Raw genomic sequence first — 20544 nt, forward strand, 5'->3', positions numbered from 1 at the left:
TGGATTAAGAGCTCTTAGAAGGTAGAGAGCTGTGCATCTCAGGACCTAACATGGTGTGCATTTCAGTGTGGAGGCTTAACACTTTTTTTTTTTTTAAACCAGCTATGGTAACACCAAACAGTACAACTGGAAAAAAAAGCACTTTTCACCCTTGCCTGGGAATCCTATCAGGCAAATCCCTACACATTCCTTTTACGCTTTATTGTCTTATTCAGATACTTGGCTGTAATCCATCAGACACTTCTCATCTGTTAAATATGATTATAGGCTTTGTTGGACTAGCCAGATGTTAAGCGTAGTGAAAAGCAGATGTCATTTCATCCAACAGAAAGGTTATAAACCTATTTATGTTTGCCATCAACTACAAGTATTTGAATGATGGGTGAAGCAGACAGGTCTTTCTGTTGGTAATCCCAAGAATAAGGCTCCTCTCAGGGGACGGGCATTGGGTAATCGGGGTTGAGGTGGAGTTGCAGACTTGGTAGTAGTAGTAATGACCTGGCTAATTTTACCAGCTGCTTGAGATGATACATGTATCTCTTCTTGATACATGAAAGTGGTTATCCCAGGAGAGCCCGCCCAAGGTTCCAGACCTTCAGGGATTCTGACAGAGTGTGTTTGGAATGAGATTTCCTCCCTATCTCAGATGGTGGTGCCAGGATCCACCCAGACTCCCAGGCTAGAAACCTGAACATCAGCACCGAGGAGTTACTCCTTCTACTTCCTGCATCAAACAGCCATCTGGTCTTGCCCATTTTATGTCCCAAATATTTCTTAAATATTCACCTTATTTCTAATTCTATTAACATTGCCCTAGTCCATATATCCCAGTACCTCTTAGCTAGACTCCTTCCACAAGGACCCCTAACTATTGTTCTCTACTTGCAGGTACGACCTACCCCACTCACCCTCCATTCAATGGCTAACATGATCCTCCACACAGAGCCCAAATTTGGACATGCCCCTCTCTTGTGTAGAGCCATCTAATGGTTTTCTATCTTCTGCTGGATCAAATCCAAGTCTCTTGGCATGGCACACAGGCCTTCCATTATTCCCCCTACCTCTCCAGTCTCTTGACTCTCCAATTCTGTACTGAAAATGTCAGGTTTTAAACTGAATTCTTTGTAGATTCCTGCTCACATCCTCCTGTTTTAAAACTGCATATCATTATTTGTGTTGGTTCTGTTGCCTGGAATTCCCTTTCCACCTTTTTCCTTCTGAAGTAGTCTCATTTACTTAAAAGTATATTTTTTAATTGAGGCAAAATTTACATAACAAAATTAACCATTTTAAAGTAAGCAATTTAGTACATTTACAATGTTGTAAATCACGATCTCTATCTAGTTCTAAAACATTTCATCACTCCAAAATAAAATCCCGTAAGCACTCAGCAGTTACTTCCCATTTCATCCTTCCCCAGGACCTTAAAACCATCAGTCTGCCTTCTGTTTCTCTGGATTTACCTATTCTGGATATTTTATATAAATGGAGTCATATGATACATGATATTTTGGTTTTGGCTTCCTTTTCTTAGCATGATGTTCTTAAGGTTTCTCTGTGGTGTAGCATGTATCAGCCCTTCTTTGTTTTTATTGCTCAATAATATTCCATTGTATGTATATACAACAGTGTGTTTGTTTATCTATTGATATTTGGGTTGTTTCCACATTTTGGCTATTGTAGTGCTGCTATAGACATTGATGTACAAGTATGTGTTCGAATACCTATTTTCAGTTCTTTTTCATACATACGTAGGGGTGGAGCTTTTGAATCACATGGTAACTCTATGTTTAAACTTTAGTAACCAGCACCATTCTATCTTTGCATCAGCAATGTAGGAAGGCTCCAATTTCTCCATATCTTGATCAACAATTATTATTTTCCATCTTTTTGATTATAGGCATCCTAGGAAGTGGTAAGCGGTATTGATTTGCATTTCCCTAGTGATTAGTGATGTTGGATACCTTTTCACTTGCTTGTTAGCCATTTGTATATCTTTTTTGGGGTAATGTCTGTTCAAGTCCTTTGCCCATTTAAAAAGTCGAATTGTCTTTTTGTTGTTGACTCGTAAGAGCTCTTTACATGTTTTATATACCAGACATTTATTAGCTATATCATTGTCAAATATTTTTTCTCATTCCCTAGGTGGTGTTTTCAATTAGTTATTAATGTATTGATGCAAATGTTTTTAATTTTGATGAAATCCATTTTATGTATTTTTTTATTTTGTTGCTTATTCTTTTAGTATTTTATCTAAGAATGCACTAAAAAATTAAAGATAACAAAGATTTACTCCTGTGTTTTCTTCTAATAGTTTTATAGTTTTAGCTGTTATATTTAGGAATTGGATCCATTTTGAGTTAATTTTTGTATATGGAATAAGGTATGAGTTCAGATTTATTGTTTTGCATCTGGATATCTAGTTATTCCAGTACCACTTGTGAAGAGACTATTCTTTCCTCATTAAATGATCTGAGCACACTTGTCAACAATTAATTGACTATTGATGTATAGGTTTATTTATGGATTCTCAATTCTATTTCATTAGGTTAAATGTCTGTCCTTTGTCAGTGCCACATTGTTTTGATTGCTGTGGCTTGTAGTAAGTTTTGAAATTGGTAATTGTAAGCCTTACAACTTCGTTCCTTGTCAAGACTGTTTTGGCTATTCAGGCACTCTTGCATTCCATATGAATTGGAGGATACACTTTTTCATTTCCACACAAAAGGCTGTTGGGACTTTGACAGCAATGGCCTTGAATGTGTAGATTGTTTTCGGTAGTATTTCCAACTAAACCATATTAAGTGTTCCAAACCATGAACATGGGATGCACTTCCATTTATTTAAGTCTTTATTTTACCAATATTTTCTAGTTTTAAGTGCTTATGTCTTTCACTTCCTTGGTAAAATTTATTACTAGATAACTCATTCTTTTAGATACTACTATTCAGGTAACCTGTTTTCTTACTTTTTCAAGGTATAGAACACATAGATTTTTGTGTGTCACCTTGTACTTCACAATTTTGCTGAATTTATGTATTTACTCAAGTTGTTTTTTGTTTCTTTGAGGTTGTCTATGCGTGGGAGAGATGGTTTAACTTCTTTACTTCCAATGTTGACACTTTTTATTTCTTGTTCTTGTATAATTGCTCTGGTTAGGATTTCCAATACAATGTTGAATAGCAGTGATAAAAGCAGACCTCCTTGTCTTGATCTTAGGGAAAAAGCTTTCACTTAATTCACTACCATTGAGTATGGTATTAGCTGAGGGTTTTTCATAAATGCTTTTGACATATTGAGAAAATTCCTTTCTATTCTTAGTTTTCTGAGTGTGTGTGTGTTTCAAATCATGAATGGTTGTTGGATTTCACCAAATACCTTTTCTTTTGCATGAATTAATGATTGTGTTCCTTTTGCTTTTTTCTATTAATGTACTTTATTATGTAGCAAACCATCTTGTTTAAAGAGAGATACATTCTACTTGGTTCATTGTGTATAATACTCTTAATATGTGTTCATATTCAGTTTGATGGTATTTTGTAGAGGGTTTTGACACCTATATTCACAAGAAGTAGTAATCTGCAGTTTTCTTCTCTTGTGGTCTCTTTCTTTGTCTGGTTTCGGTATCAGGGTAATGCTGGCTTTGTAGAATGAGTTAGGAATATTCCCACCTCTTCTTTATTTGGAAGAAAGTGAGATGCATTGGTATTAATTCTACTTTAGATTTTCAGTAGAATTCATCAGTGAAGGCCTCTGGTCCTAGACATTTTTTGTTGTTCTTGGGATGTGTTTGATTACAGATTCAATCTCTTGTTCAGGTGAGTTCAGATTTTCTATTTCTTCTTGCATCACTTTTGGTATTTGTGTGTTTCTAGGTTTATTTCATCTAGGTTATATAATTTGTTTACGTGACACTGTTTGTGATATTCTCTTAAAGTGTTTTTGTATTCTGTAAGTTCAGTAGTAATGTCCCCACTTTCATTTCTGATTTTAGTTATTCATCTATTTTCCCTTCTATCTTTATCAGTTTAGATAAATGTTTGTCAACCATTTGTGTTTTAAACAGTGAACTTTTGGTTTTCTTGATTACATTGTCTTTCTATTTTCTATTTCATTTATCTCTGCTCCAATTTTTATTAGTTCCTTCCCTATGCTAGATTTGGGATTAGTTTACCTCTTTTTTTTTCCAGTTTCTTAATATTATGGTTAAGTTATTGATTTAAGATCTTTCTTTCTTTTTAATGTAGGTTTCACAGCTATAAATTTCCCTCTGAATGTGACTTTCACCACATCCTGTAAGTTTCTGAAGACTGTGTTTTTGTTTTCATTCATCTCAAAGTATTTTCCAAATTATCATTTGATTTCTTCCTTGGCCCATTGATTGTCTAAAAGTGAATTGTTTGATTCTTACATATTTGTTAATTTTCTAGTTTTTCTTTTGTTATTGACTTTTGGTTTTATTCCACTGTGGTTGGAGAGATATTTTATATGATTTTAATTTTTAAAAATTTATTGCATCTTGGCCAGGCACCGTGGCTCATGCCTCTAATCCCAGCACTTTGAGAGGTCGAGGAGGGTAGATCACTTGAGGTCAGGAGTTCAAGACCAGCCTGGCCAATGTGGCAAAACCTCAACTCTGCTAAAAATACAAAAATTAGCTGGTCATGGTGGTATGTGCCTATAATCTCAGCTTCTTGGGAGGCTGAGGCACAATAACCTGGGAGGGGGAGTTTAGAGTGAACCAATATTACACCACTGCACTCCATCCTGGACAACAGAGTAAGACTCTGTCACAAAAATAAATGAATAAAATAAATAAATTTATTGCATCTTGTGTTATGTCTAGCATATGGTCTATGCTGAAGAACGCTTCATGTGTGCATGTGAAGAATATGTAATCTGTTGTTGTTGGGTGAAGTATTATTTATCTATCTTCTGTCTATCATCTGTTACGTCTAGTTAGCTTATAGTGTTGTTCATATTCTCAATATCTTTCTCTTCTGTTTAGATGTCATATCCATTATTGAAATGGTATATTCAAGTCTCCCATTATTATTGTACAGCCGTCCATTTCTCCTGTCAATTCTGGCTATGTTTGGTTTATATATTTGGGGGCTTTGATATTTGATGAAGATATGTTTATAATTGTTATATCTTCTTAATGAATTGAACAATGTATAATGATGTTATTTATTTCTTGTAACAACTTTTGAGTTAAAATCTATTAAGTTTGATATAAATAGCTACTACAGATATTGTTTGGTTACTATTTGCAAACTATTTGTGTCTCTGAATCTGAAGTGAGTCTCTTATAGACAGCATGTAATTAGATCATTTTAAAATCCATTCTGTCAGTCTCTGTTTTTTAATTGTCAAGTTTAAGGCATTTATATTTAAAGTGGTTACTAATGAAGGACCTACTTCTTCCATTTTTTATTTGTTTTTTTAATGTATTTATTTATTTATAATAATTATTCTCATAATGTGTCTTTCATGTTCAGTTGATTTTTTTAGTGTATCATTTGATTTCCTTTTATTTATATTTCTAAATTATTTTCCTAGTGATTACTACAGGTTAACAATTTAAAAAATTTAAATTTATGGCATTCTAGTTTGAATTAATAACAACCTAACTTTAGTAGCATCCAAAATTTAGTAGCATACAAAAGTCTTCTCCCCTGTATATTGCTATTGTCACAAGATGTATCTGTATACATTTTGTATTAATTTACATAGATTTATACTTATTTGTCCTTTAAATAATATAGGAACGAAAAAGAGGAGTTACAGGTGACAAAAACAATTATACTGTCTTTTATTTACTTATTTATTTACATATATTATAGTCCTTTATTTATTATAGTTCCTTATTTCTTACAACTTCAAGTCTTGGGCTAATGTTCTTTTATTTCAGCCTAAATGACTCCCTTTAGCATTTCTTATATGGCAGATATACTAGTGACAAACTTGCTCAACATTTTCTTAGTTGAGAATGCCTTAATTTCTCATTCAATTTTGAATAATAGTTTTGCCAGATATAGAATTTTTCATTGGCTTTAAAAAATTAGAACTTTAAATATATTATTATACTGCCTTTTCGCCTCTATTGTTTCAGGTGAGAAATTGGCTCTTAATGTTATTAAGAATAAATTGTATATGACAAATCTCTATTTCTCTTACTTCTTTTAAAATATTCCCTTTGTTTTTGCCTTTCCACAATTTGGTTATCATATGTCTTGGTATGGGCCTTTGGGTTTATCCTAGTTAGAGCCCATTGAGCTTTGCGCATGTGTAGGTTTACATTTTTTATCAAATTTGGGGAGCTTTGGTCATTATTTCTTCAAATGATCTTTCTACCATTCTATTTTCCTGGGATTCTGATTTTATATATATATTTGATGATGGCTCCATGTTCTTTATGCTTTGTTAATTTTTCTTAATTCTTTTCTGCTATTCACTAATTCAATTACCCTATCTTTCTGTTTGCTGATTCTTTCTTCTGCCTGTTCAAATCTTCTGTTGAACCCTTTTGGTGAACTTTTATTTAGCATTTGTACTTTTCAACTCTATATTCCTATATGGTTGCCTTTTATTGATGTTCTTTATTTGTTTATACATTTCCTCCTGATTTTCTTTAGTAACTTGTCCTTGTCTGTGTTTTTCTTTAGCTCTCTGCATACATTTAATACTGTCGATTTAAAGGGTTATCTAGTAAGTCGATGTCTAGGTTTATTCAAAGGTGGTTTCTATAAATTTTCTTTATGCCTGTGAATAAACCATGCTTTTCTTCTCGTTGTTTGCATTAAAAATTTTTGTTGAAGACTGAACATTTAAAATATTATAATGTGGTAACTGTGGAAATCAGATTCACATCTGTCTTCAAAGTTTGTTGTTGTTGATTGTTGGGGACCACCATAGTTATTAATTTGTTTAGTGACTTTTTCAAACTATTTTTTGAAATTAAAGACTGTATTTCTTTCATCTGTGGTCACTGAAATCTCTGCTCTATTACCTTAGCAGTCAAGCAATGATCTGGCAAAAATTTCCTTAAACACCTTGAGCAAAAAGACTTCCCCCCACAAATCTTTGGAGACCTCTGAACCAAAATGCACCTTCAATGCTAAGCCTGTTCACCTACACCTCCGTCTTCACCTTTAATTTCTGCTTGTGCGAAGTCCAAAGTCAGCTAAAGGTGTAAGCCTAGGCTCCTCTTACAGCTCTCCTGAGCATGTGTTTGGCCCTGGAGATGTGCATTGCACTCTAGATTCCCCAGCATCTGTGGTAGCCCTTCAAAGGCCTTCATTCCCTGAAGAATATTCGTCTCCAGCTTTCTCCTTTCCAGCTGTTGGGTCTGTCTACCATCCCTTGCATTAGCTGGCCATCCATCTTTAAGTGCTTTCTACACAGGCTGCTTGGAAGATCACTCCATTCCAAGGGAGCACAACAAAGGGGAGGCCTGTCTATCAATCCCTCAGACAACCACTAGACAGGTCAAAATGCATAACCACAGATTTTGAGAAAAAATGTCTATATTGCTTCTCTGACACGAGCAAGCCACTCCAGGAATGTGAGTTGTCACCCCCACAGTTACTACTGATCTAGGGAGTGGAAGATAGCAGGTAGGTAAGCAAAAACTGCCACGATGCTTTATCATCTGTTTTTAGCAGCCTCTTTCTTCATTAAGCACTCCTTTGATTGCAGTATGTTTTTGACTGGATTCCAGAATCCCGAAAAAGTTGATTATCTCAGGCCGGGTGCAGTGGCTCAGGCTGTAATCCCAGCACTTTGAGAGGCCAAGGTGGGTGGATCACTTGAGGTCAGAAGTTCGAGACCAGCCTGGCCAACATGGTGAAACCCCGTCACTACTAGAAATACAAAAAATTAGCTGGGTGTGGTGGTATGGTGGTGCATGCCCATAATCCCACCTACTTAGGAGGCTGAGGCAGGGGAATCACTTGAACCTAGGAGGCAGAGGTTGCAGTGAGCCTAGATCGTGCCACTGCACTCTAGCCTGGGCAACAGAGTGAGACTGTCTCAAAAAAAAATGTTGATTATCTCAGATTTTGCAAGCTTAGTGGCTGCCTCAGTTGGAGAACCAATTTCTGAATCACCCTAGTCCATCATTTCTGTGACACCACTTCACACTCACTATTTAAACCTATCAGGCAGATGTTTTTGTTTGTTTGTTTTTCCTTCAGAAATCCTCTTTTAATTCTCCTGAAAGTCATTTCTCTTCTTTTCTAAACACCTTCTGCCTGTTAGAAGACTTTTATTATTGCACTGATCAAGTTGTATTTATTCTACTTCAATTTATTTATTATTGTTACATTTAACTTCTCCCTTAGAGTGGAAGATTCTTGAGGGCAGTGGTGACTTTTAACAAGGGAATCTGGCACTTAGAACAGAACCCAGCTCCTGGAACAGTGCTGGGCACATCATAGCTGCTAAAAAAAATGGCTGCATAATTGAATTGACACCAATTTCCTAGTTCATAGGCATATAAACAGAGGTTTTAAAATAAAGTGATTAAACTCAAAAGAACAAAGTGCTCAAGAATCCACTGAGAACATTACAATGAAGACTACTTTGCTCATTTACTGAGAGAAAATAACTTCTTTCTTCTTTGCTGTTTCGGTCTCTCTTGTGTTATAAACTATCCTGAGAGGAGATTCATTTTATTTCCACATAAAAAGACTGGGCAGAGGGAAGGTACTATAAACTAGATTAGCACTTCAGGAAACTGTCTCATAACACATCCTCTTCTGGCCTTTGTGGATGATTGTATAGCAACGGGAACCCATGAGACATTTTCTTCTTCTTTTTACTTTTCCTCCCTCTGGTCATCCTCCTTCTCCCCTTTCCTTCAAAATTTAGTCATTATAATTTTCTGGCTCTGCCAGCTGGTTTTCGTATTTTTTTTTTACCACACATAATTCTCACAGGAGCATGATAGGCACACATAATATCTCCGCTGGCTGTGTTCCCAGCCTCGTCTTGTGTCTAGTGCAGGGGCCAATCAGACATGGTACTAAATGAATGGGTGTGCTGAGGTAAAGGAGCTTGGTACATAGCGTTTCAGCTCTTCTCCAGGTAGAATTCACGACTACTTTGTGTTCAAATCTACATTGAATGTGCTTCTAACCACTGGACATACTTAGTCTACATGGCTTGCTTTCCCATACAACTAAGAGCTTCCCAAGAGTAATGACCGTGTCTCATTCATCTCTGTGTCTCTGGGGACAGAACAATTTATCTGAGAAATATTTATGAAAGAATAAATGAATATATTGACAAGGCAAATTCTAGAGGGATTTAAGTCAGACCGAGGAATCTAGGCTAAATATAGCAAATAGCATTCTACCCTGTGTGATGGTATAAGTGGGCCAAACACTCAAAAGTATGTCTTGAGCGGAAATCTGGGGTTTTACCAAAGAAATCTGTGAGTATCAGTGAGAGCAGGAATTCCTTTTCCTAGTTTTCTTAATTTCCTTTTTCTGCCAGAAAATATTATGAATATACTCTTGTGAGAGGTGTTCTGTCCCTCTCCTGAGTGGTATATTGTCGTAGCTTGCAAGCCAACCACAAATCGGATACTTGTTGCGTTAAGAGAGGCATCAATTACCAATAAAACATTGCTTTAGTTATACTTGCCCAGTGTGAGGCTTAGATCTGCTCCTTGCTAGACTCATTTGCAAATAGTTTGAACGTACTATGTTCGAATACATATCAGTCATCCCGAGCTAATTACCAAAATATATATTCTCCTCAGCTCTTGAGAGCGTCATTGTGTAGGCTGGCACACCATCTCTTAAGATTTATTTCACACTGCTATTTTGGAATGAGGAGATCATTGGTAAAATCTGGTTGCTGTAAGTTTCAAACTGTACATTAGATTGCTATTGGTATGGCCTGACCCCCACTGGCTGCTATGCCCTAATGCTTAGGCTGTACCCCTCGTCTGTGATCTCACATCTGGAGGAAGGTCCTCTCAGATACCATGGATTCTGGAACCTCAGGAACTTCTGTCTTGATAGATTCTTCAGGCATAGTCCGAGGATCTACTTTGTGTCCATGTCTACCTGATGCTGTAGAAGAAGGAAGTCAACATTTGCTGAATCATTTCTACGAGACCCACAATGTGCTAAATGCTTTGTACTGCAAAGATCATTAATTCTGTTTTTAAAAGCCTGTGAGATAGGTGCTCTGATCCATTTTCTACACATGAAAGAATCGAGGTTCAGATAATTTAGGACACTCAATCCAAATAACTAACAAATGTGTTTTGTTGTTTTTTATACCCCCCTGTGATGGTTAATACTGAGTGTCAACGTGATTGGATTGAAGGATGCAATGGATTGATCCTGGGTGTGTCTGTGTGGGTGTTGCCAAAGGAGATTAACATTTGAGTCAGTGGGCTGGCGAAGGCAGACCCACCCTTAATTTGGTGGGCACCATCTAATCAGCTGCCAGAGAATATAAAGCAGGCAGAAAAATGTGAAAAGGAGAGACTGGCTGAGCCTCCCAGCCTACCTCCCTCTCCCGTGCCGGATGCTTCCTGACCTCGAACATTGGACTCCAAGTTCTTTAGTTTTGAGACTCAGACTGGCTCTCCTTGCTCCTCAAGTTTGCAGGCAGCCTATTTTGGGACCATGTGATTGTGTAAGTTAACACTTAAAAAACTTTCCTTTATATATATATGTATATACACATATATACATATATACACACACACACACATATATATGTGTATATATAATACATATATATGTGTATATATATAAAATACATACATACATATATATATATATATATATATATATATATATATATATATATTTAGTTCTGTCCCTCTAGAGAACCCTGTTATACCCCCTTACCACGACTATATCTATTTCTACCCTTCTCGGTCTTGCTCTGTACCCCAGGAGGCTGGTTGCTATGGGCTGAGACACCTGGGCTTCCACACCAGCTAGTTTCCAGTTGGCTTGGTCAATGGGAGATACTGGCAGGAGGTTAGAGGGTGGAAGGAGTATTTGATATTATTCAACCTCCCTACTTTTGGCCAAGTTTCTGGCAGTTGCTGCCTCTCCCCATGACTTCAGCAACTGTCACTCTTGGTGACTCCAGGTCTTGATAGGCCTTGATAATAGTAATTCCTTCCCTGGTCCCTTAGGCCTAGGGTTGATAATGACTTCCTCATTTTCATAGTCTCTGGATGCCTCAACATTTCTGGTTTTCCATATCTTAGCCCATATCCTGTGAGTTACGTTTTATTAAAGTGTCTGAGACATCTGAGGTGGAATCTGTTTTCTGCTGAAGCCCTAACTGATACTCCAAATATCATAGTTGATAAATACTGTGTTGGAATTGGAGTTCTATCTCCTCTTTCTTTCTTTCTATTTCCTAAGTCTTTCTATCCTAAGTCTATCTTTGAAGACTGTGTTCTCTCCACTGGCCTACATTGTCTTATTATTTCATTTTATGTGAAGTGATTTTAGGAGCCTCTCTCTGAAGGAAAATACTGAGGCCACTGAGCTCAGGCTGACATAGTCTTGCAAACAGTGGTGCCAGACACTAATATGAGTCAACCTAAGACGTAAACCCAATATTTAACCAAGTGTAGCTGAAAAGTCAAATTGGGGATGCAAGGATACCCTTAATTAAACAAGAGAGAAACATGAACGATTAAACAACATCGAAGTGGCATTTGAATGACCTTCGTTTTAGATATCATGTGGCAAACATACTTTCAGAAAATAGTTTACTTCCCTGTCCCAGGAGTATCTTTCCTGTCATCTTTGGCATTCTCACGGCCGATTTGTCTCATAAGAAATTCCCTTAAGTCACAGGCATTTCCATGACCCTGTTCTTTTCTACCTCATCTCAATGGTATCCAGTATTTTTCTCCAGTCTAGGGGCTGGGTCACAGATGACACGTGGCTTATCGGTGGTGTTATTTCTACTGCAGCTCTACTGCCCTTCATTATTTTGGGTTCCAGTTTCTTTTCATTTCATTTCTTTCACATATCATGTGTACACTTATTGCTTTACTGAAAGACCCTTTGGGGTAAAATATTTTATTTTCTTTTATATAAATATTCTTCCTGCTGAAGGTCAGAGGGACAATATATGTTTAATTTCAGTGGCCTTCTAACTGCTTGTCTCCATTTCACATATTTGGGTAATATGCTTTATGATATTCTTTCTTCCAGTTTTGCTAAAGTATAATAACTTATAATAAAGTGCACATATTTTAAGTGGACAAAATGATGAATTTTGGCATAGAAGTGTTTGTGTGTAAGTAAATAAGACACCAATATCACAGTGTCTTGACTACTGCAGCTTTATAAGAAGGGTTGAAGTCAGGTAGTATTAGTTATCTAGCTTTGTTCTTCAGTATTGTGTTGGCTTCTATCTTTCCATATATAAAGATATTTTCTATATTGTATTGTCTTTTATCTTGCCATATAAACTTTAAGATTAGTTTTCTGATATCCACAAAATAACTTGCTGTGGTTTTGACTGTGACTGCTTTGAGTCTATACATCAGGTTGGGAAGAACTGACATCTTAAGCAAATTGAGTCTCTCTGTATATCAACTATCTCCTAATTTATTTACATCTTTAATTTCTTTCATCAGAATTTTGTAGACTTCCTTAAACAGATCACTGTATATATTTTGTTAGGTTTATACCTAAGTATTTCATTTTTTGATGCTAATGTAAAAGGTATTGTATTTTAAATTTCAAATGCAGTTCTTCATTGCTGGCATACAAGAAATAGATGTTTTAATATTAACTTTGTATTTTGCAACCTTGCAATAATTGCTTGTTAGTTCCAGGTGGGGGGTTTTTTTCTGTCATTTATTTGAGATTTAATACATAAACAGTCATGTCATCCATAAACAAAGATAGTTTTATTTCTTCTTTCTTAATCTGTATACCTTTTATTTTCTTCTAGTATCTTATTGCATTAGCTAAGACTTCCAGGACAATGTTGATTGAAGTGGTGAGAGGCAACATCCTTGTTTTGTTTCCAAACTTAGGCAGAAAACATCCCGTTTTTCACCATTAAGTATAGTCTTAGCTGTGGCTTTTCTGTAGATGTTCTTTATCAAGGGAACAAAGTTTCCTGTATTCTAGTTTGCTGAGAGTTCATATCATGAATGCATGTTGAATCTTGTCAAATGCTTTATTTTACTGATCATATAATTGTTCTTCTTTAGCCTTTGAATGTAATTGGTTATATTAATAGATTTTCGAATGTTAGACCAGCCTTGAACACCTGGGACAAATCCCACTTGATTGTGGTGAATAATTCTTTCTATACATTGTTGGATCCAGTGTGTTAATATTTTGTTTTTATGTTCAGCAGCAATTTTCTATGTATGTTCATGAGAATTTCATATAAATGGAAACAGGCAATTTGGAGGGAGATCTGGCTTCTTATACTTAGCACAATTTTGAGTCTCAAATATGTTGCTTGTGTCAGTAGTATATTTCTTTTTTTGTTATATTTGCTTTAAATAGCTAATTCTCAATAAGATTTATTAACAATATATAAGAAAAATAGCTTTTTGTATTTATGTATGCATTGAACATTTCTATTGCTCTTTATTATTTCTTGGAGATCTGTTTCTATTTTCCTTTCAATCTCAAGGTCTTCATTTAACATTTCTTGGGTGCAGGTCTAAGAGTGATACATTTTCTCAGGTTTTCCATCTCCAAAACCTCTTTATTTAAAAATTTTTTTTTACTAGGTATTGTATTCTAGATTGACTTTTTAATCTATTACTTTGCAGATGGTGCTCCACTACCTTCTGGCACGCCTTAATTCCAATGAGAAACCATCTATCATTCTCACACCTGTTCTGTTCATAATGTGTCTGGCTGCCTGTATTAGTACATTCTTGCATTGCTATAATGAACTACATAAGACTGGTTAATTTATAAAGGAAAGAGGTTTAATTGACTCACAGTTCCACAGGCTATACAAGAAGCATGGCTTGGGAGGCCTCAGGAAACTTACAATCATGGCAGAAGGAGGCACATCTTATATGGCTGGAGCAGGAGAAAGAGAGAGGAGGGAGGTACCATACACTTTCAAAAAACCAGATCTCATGAGAACAGCAAGGGGAAAATCTGCCTCCATGATCCAATCACCTCTCAGCAGGCCCCACCTCCAACAATGGGGATTACAATTCCACATGAGATTTGGGTGCGGCCACAAATGCAAACCATATTACTGCTTTTATAAGATTTTATCCTTGCCACTGATTTTATGATGTGTTTTGGTATAGTTTTCTTCATGTTCTTGGATTTGGAGTTGTTGAGATTCTTGGACCTGTGGATTTATGATTTTCATCGTTTTTTGAAAAAATTCCAACCGTTGTTTATTTAAATAGTTTTTCTTCTTTTTCCTTTTTGTCCATAGACTCCAAATACACACGTTTATGCTACTTAAAGTTGCCCCACAGTTGATTGTTTTCTGTTGTTTTTTTCAATCTTTTTGCTCTCAGTGCTTCACTTTGGATAGTTTCTATTTCTATATCTTTAGGCATAATTTTGTCTTGTTCTAAAGTGTTTAGTATGTTTTAATTTCATCCAGTGTTATTTTTCATTTTAAACATTGCATTTTTTTTATTCCTAGAAGTTTGATTTGAATTATTTTAATATTTTAGGTACTTATTTTACATATAGAAACATTCCTCTTCCTCCTTGGACATATAAAATATAATTATGTAAGTTTTTTGATGTCCTGCATACTAATTCTATCATCTGTGTCATTTCTGCATTTCTATTAATTTTTCTAGTTATGGGTTATATTTTCATGCTTCTTTGCATGCCTGCTAATTTTGGTTCTATGAAAGATATTGTAAATTTTATCCAATTGGGTGCTGGATATTTTGTATTTATATAAATATTACTGTGGACTTGTTCTGAGATGCAGGTAAGTAACCTGAAAGTAAGTTGATCATTTCAAAGCTCACTTTTGAGCTTTGTTAGGCACAATTTGTTTTGTGTGAGTGTGTGGCATGTGTGTGTGTGTTTGGAGGCATCACAATTAGCTAATGGGGAAGTGTGAGAAGCTTCTGCACAACTGCACTGAAATGGGTTTACACACATGGCTTGGGACATAATGAGTGAAGACATTGTTAATGAAATTGCTACTACCCACCCTTTGTCATTTACTAAGTATAGCCTCAGGAAAATTTTATAAACTTTCTGGTTGAGCTTCCTTGTCTGTAAAATGGAAACAACAGTTTCTACTTCTCAGGATTGTCAGAGGAAGAATAGAAGAGATAATATAAGTAAGTCTCTTGTATGTATTTTGATCCTAAGGGATGCCCAATATATTATACATGTTATTATACTCAAAATGCTTAAAGACCCTGCTTAATCTTCATCAGATTTATTATGATTTCTCATTAAATAATAATGGCATGGGCTACTGTTTATTTCCATAATGGTGGCACCAGGCCAACTTTATCTCTTCTTACGAATGCTCTTGTGTTTTATGGCTATTGAGAAAATCAGCCACTATTAATCTCAGGCGCTATTGAATGTCCCACCCTGATACTTTTAGAAACTCAGCATTTACTTAGAAATGTTCTGTAAGATGCAGTGCCACAAGATGCCCCTTAGTGAATACGTGTTTGTGGTCAGCGAGTGTGGGTAATGCTGTACACTGCATACGGTGTCTTTCTTTATCTTGTTCTGGAGATGCACAAACATCTGGAGATGTAGTAAAGACAGAATTTTATTTAGCCCCCAAATTTTAAAACAACTTGGAATATGAAATTTTCCCCATGATTCATCTAGTAACATTTGAAGAAAGCATTATTCCATAGATCACATTTTGGGAAATGCCTCATTAAGTTGTCAGAGTTTTCAACGTGCTTAATGGCAGCACGAGAGTAAGAAAGCCAAGTGTTGTGCTATGGGGCGGTGGCTACCAGTGGCTACCGCAAGTCAACACATTCAGCTCCATGGGAGGAGCTGTGACTCTTGATTTATACTTGCTTTGATAACTTGCTTTTTAAAAATAACTGATACATGAATGACTTCACATTACCCCACGTTGACAAAGATATGTTCTGACCCTACTGGGAGCTGATCAGAAATCCAATTTGAAGTTAAGCCAACAAACTCCTGGTTCTCCTTCTTTTCCTTATTCATCGATAGTATTAATAAATCCAAAGGACTCTCCTGTCCTTTGAAATCCTGCCAATATAAAGCAATATAGCTTATGTATAAGATCCCACTCTATTCTACGTGAAATCTTAAACATAAATCTTGCCTATAGCAGAGTGGGCTCTTACACATCAGATATGTAACACATAACACATAATTCTATGATAGTGTCCAATGTTAACAGACAAAGAAACAATGGATAAAATAATTTTAAAAACTTGCTTAAGACCAAATAGCAAGTGGAGCCAGAATTCTAAGGTAGGTATTTCTAACCTAGACACAGTGGAGTGTTCCACCCTAAATCTTACTTCCCAGGAAGTGTTATTTTCCTGCCTTTACTGACTAACAACAAATATGTTGTGCAGTAAAATATACCCAAACAAAATTGTTTAAAACAGGCACTTTTTCTCATGGGTCTGTGGATTGGCTAATCTGGGTTAAACTCTGCTCTGTGCATCTGTTATCCCTACTAGCCTACTGGAGATGGGAGGCCAGTAGGTTAGTTGGAGCAAGCTCTTCTCATGGTGACTGCAGAGGCGCAAGAGGGCGAGGGACTCAAGAAGCTGCTTCTCAAGCCTTTGATCACTTTAGACCCACTATCTTTTCATTGGCTGAAGCAAGTCATATGACTAAACACAAGTTAAGAGATGGAATTATACTCTGCTTCTGCAGTAAAACAGAATCACAAAATCACATACCGTTAAATGCAAAATACAGGTTTTTGGATTAGGATGTGGACATCTTTGGCGCTATTACCAAAGTAATAGTATTGTCATTTCCTTCCCTTCTTTCCTCCTTCCTTCCTTCCTTCCTTCCTTCCTTCCTTCCTTCCTTCCTTCCTTCTCTTCCTCTCTCCCTCCCATCATCTCTTTCTCCCTCTCTCCTTCCTTTCCTTCCTTCCTTCCTTCCTTCCCTCCCTCCCTCCTTTCTTCTCTGCCTCCTTCCCCCATTTCCCCCTCCCTTTCCTTTCTTGCTTCCTCCTTTCCTTCCCTCCCTCTTCGCTTCCCTCCATCCTTCCTTCATTCTCTTTCTCCCTCCCTCCCATCATGTCTCCCTTTCTCCCTCTCTCGCTCTCCCTCTCCTTCCTTCCTTCCTCCCTTCCTTCCTCTCTTCCTTCCTCTCTTCCTTCCATTGTTCTTTCTCTCCTTCCTTCCCTCCTTCCTCCTTTCCTCATTCACTCTCTCTTTTCTTTCTTCCTTCCTTTCCTCCCTCTATCTTTCCTTCCTCCTCTCCCTCCCTCCCTCCTTCTCTCTTTCTGTCCCTCTCTCCCTCCCACCCTCTCTCCTTTCCTTGCTTCCCTTCTTACTTCCTAACCTCCTTCCTTCCATGCTTCCTTCCCTCCCTCCTTCCTTCCCTCTTTCCTCATTCCTTCCTTCTTTCCTTCCTTCACTCCCTCCCTCCTCTTCTTCCTTCCCTCCCTCCCTCCCTCCTTCCTTCCATCCTTCCTTCCTTCCTTCTTTCCTTTCTTCCTTCCTTTCTTCCCTCCCTCCTTTTCTTGCTCCCTCCCTCTTTTCTTCCTTCCTTTCTTCCTTCCCTCCCTACCCCCCTCCTTCTTTCCTTCCTTCCTTTCTTCCCTCCCTTCCTTTCTTCCCTCCCTCCTTCCTCCTTTCTTTCCTCACTCCCTCCCACCCTCCCTCCTTCCTTTCTTACTTTCCTCCTCTCTTCCCAACTTCCTTCCTTCCTTCCTTCCTTCCCTCCCTCCCTTCTTCCTTCCCTCTCTCCTTTCCCTTCCTTCCCTCCTTCCTTCCCTCCCTCCTTCCTTCCTTCCTTCCTTCTTTCCTTCCTTCCTTCTTTCCTTCCTTCCTTCTCTCCCTCCTTTCTTTCTTCCTCCTCCTTCCCTCCCTCCCTTTCTTCCTTCCTTCCTTCCTTCCTTCTATCCCTCCCTCATTCCTTTCTTCCTTCCTTCCCTCACTCCTTCCTCCCCTCCTTTCATCTTTCCCTCTCTCCTCCCTTCCTTCCTTACTTCTCTCCCTCCCTTCCTTCCTTCCTTCTTTCTTTCTTTCTTTCTTTCTTTCTTTCTTTCTTTCTTTCTTTCTTTCTTTCTTTCTTTCTTTCTTTCTTTCTTTCTTTCTTTCTTTCTTTCTTTCTTTCTTTTTTCTTTCTTTCTTTCTTTCTTTCTTTTCTTTCTTTCTTTTCCTTCCTTCCTTCCTTCCTGCCTGCCTGCCTGCCTGCCTGCCTGCCTGCCTGCCTGCCTCCCTCCCTCCCTCCCTCCCTCCTTCCCTCCCTCCCTCTCTCTCTCTTTCTCTTTCTCTCTTTCTCTCTTTTCTTTCTTTTCTTTTCTTTTCTTTCTCTTCCTTCCTTCCTTCCTTCCTTCCTTCCTTCCTTCCTTCCTTCCTTCCTTCCTTCTTTCCTTCCTTCCTTCCTTCCTTCCTTCCTTCCTTCCTTCCTTCCTTCCTTCCTTCCTTCCTTTCTCCCCCTCTCTCTCTTCTTTTTTTGCAGTTAAACAGCTTTTCACTGGTATTTCATTTTGTTTTTAATTTGCTTTACTTAATGATTAGCTATGTTGCCCATCTTTGCATGTGCTACCTGTAATCTGTATATTCTGTTTGGTGAAGCCCCTGTTCAAACCATTTGTCTGTTACATATTTATATGTTTATTGAGTTTGGTGAGTTCTTTATATAGTCTGGTAACAAATCCTTTATCAGATGTGTGAACTAAAAATATATTTTTTCAAACTGATATCTTATTGTTTTCATCTTTTTAAGAGTGTCTTTTTCTGAAGTGGAAGCATCACTTGAGCCCAGGGGATTGAGGCTGCAGTGAGCTATGGTTGCACCACTGTACTCCAGCCTGGATGACAGAGCAAAAGACTGTTTTTTAAAAAGTGTCTTTTAAAGATCAGAAGTTTTTAATTTTGATGAAATTCAATTTATATATTGTTTACTCAGTTGTGTTTTTTGTCATAGTATCTAACAACACTTTGCAGAATTCAAGGTTATGTCGATTGTCTACTATGTCTCCTTCTAGAAGTTTCATAGATTTTGCATTTAGGTCTATGACAATTTTAAGATAATTTTTCAATGGGGTGTAAACCATGGTTCAGAGTTTCTTTCTTTTTAATTACTTTGACATAGATATTCAATTATTCCAGCATGATTTGTTGAAAGCACAATTCTTTCTTCAGTAAATTGTCTTTCTACCTTTGTTAAAGATAAACTCACAATAAATGTGTGGTTTAATTCTGGGTACTCTCTTCTGTTCCATCTTTTCTTCAATAACACCATCTTTATATCCACAACTTTATAGTATCAGGTAGCAGGAGTATACTAACTCTTCTTTTTCTGAATAACTTTTGACAAGTCTAGTTTCTTTTCCATATAAATTCTAGATTCAGCTTGTCAACCATGTGTGAAATCATATGTAGAATATTGGCACATCGATATTGTTTCCTGGGACCTTGGTAAAGCCACTTGTTAGTTCTACATACAGAAACAGTTTTAGTTCTTCTTTTGTGAAACTATATGCCTCTTATTTCTTTTTCTTGCTTTATTTTACTGACCAAGATATTCAGTTAAAAAAAAATGGGGGGCTGTGCGTGGTAGTTCACACCTACAATCTGACCACTTTGGGAGGCGGAGGGTGGGAGCATCATTTGAGCCGAGGAGATTGAGACTAGGTTGGGCAACAAAGTGAGACCCTGTCTCTACAAAAAATAAAAATATTAGCTGGATGTAGTGCCACAAACTTTTGGTCCCAGCTACACGGGAGGCTGAGGTGAGAGGATCCCTTGAGCCTGGGAGGTCGAGGCTGCAGTGAGCCATGATCACAGTACTGCATTACAGCCTGGGCAACAGGGCGAGACTGTGTTTTAAAAAAACAAAAACAAAAACAAATTGAAATGGTGAGAACAGATATCCTTGGATGTTATTATTTTCAGAGAAAAGCATTTAATGCTTCATCATTGTGTATGACATTAAGTGTAGGTTATTTTGCAGATGTTCTTTAGGAAGCTGAGGAAGTTCCCTTTTATTCCCAATATGCTTAAAGTTTTTATCACAAATGGATGTGCATGTTGTCAAAGGCTTTTTCTATATCTGTAGATCTATTGGTTTTTCTGTTAATAAGGTGAATTACATTGATCAAATTTTGCATGTTGATCCAGACTTACATTCATAAGTCACACTTGGTGATGATGTATTATCCTTTTTATGAATTGTTGAAATTGGTTTGCTAGTATGTTGTCAACAATTTTTGCATTAATGCTCATGCGGGATACTATTCTTTAGTTTTCTTTTTCTTGTACTGTCATTGTCTCATTTGGTATCTTGGTAACACAATACCAAATGAGCTAATAAAATAGTTGAGAAATGACTCTTATTTTATATATTCTGAAATATTTTCATAAGATTT

The sequence above is a fragment of the Macaca fascicularis genome, chromosome 12, assembly GCF_037993035.2.
Source record: "Macaca fascicularis isolate 582-1 chromosome 12, T2T-MFA8v1.1".
In the NCBI taxonomy this organism is placed as follows: Eukaryota; Metazoa; Chordata; class Mammalia; order Primates; family Cercopithecidae; genus Macaca; species Macaca fascicularis.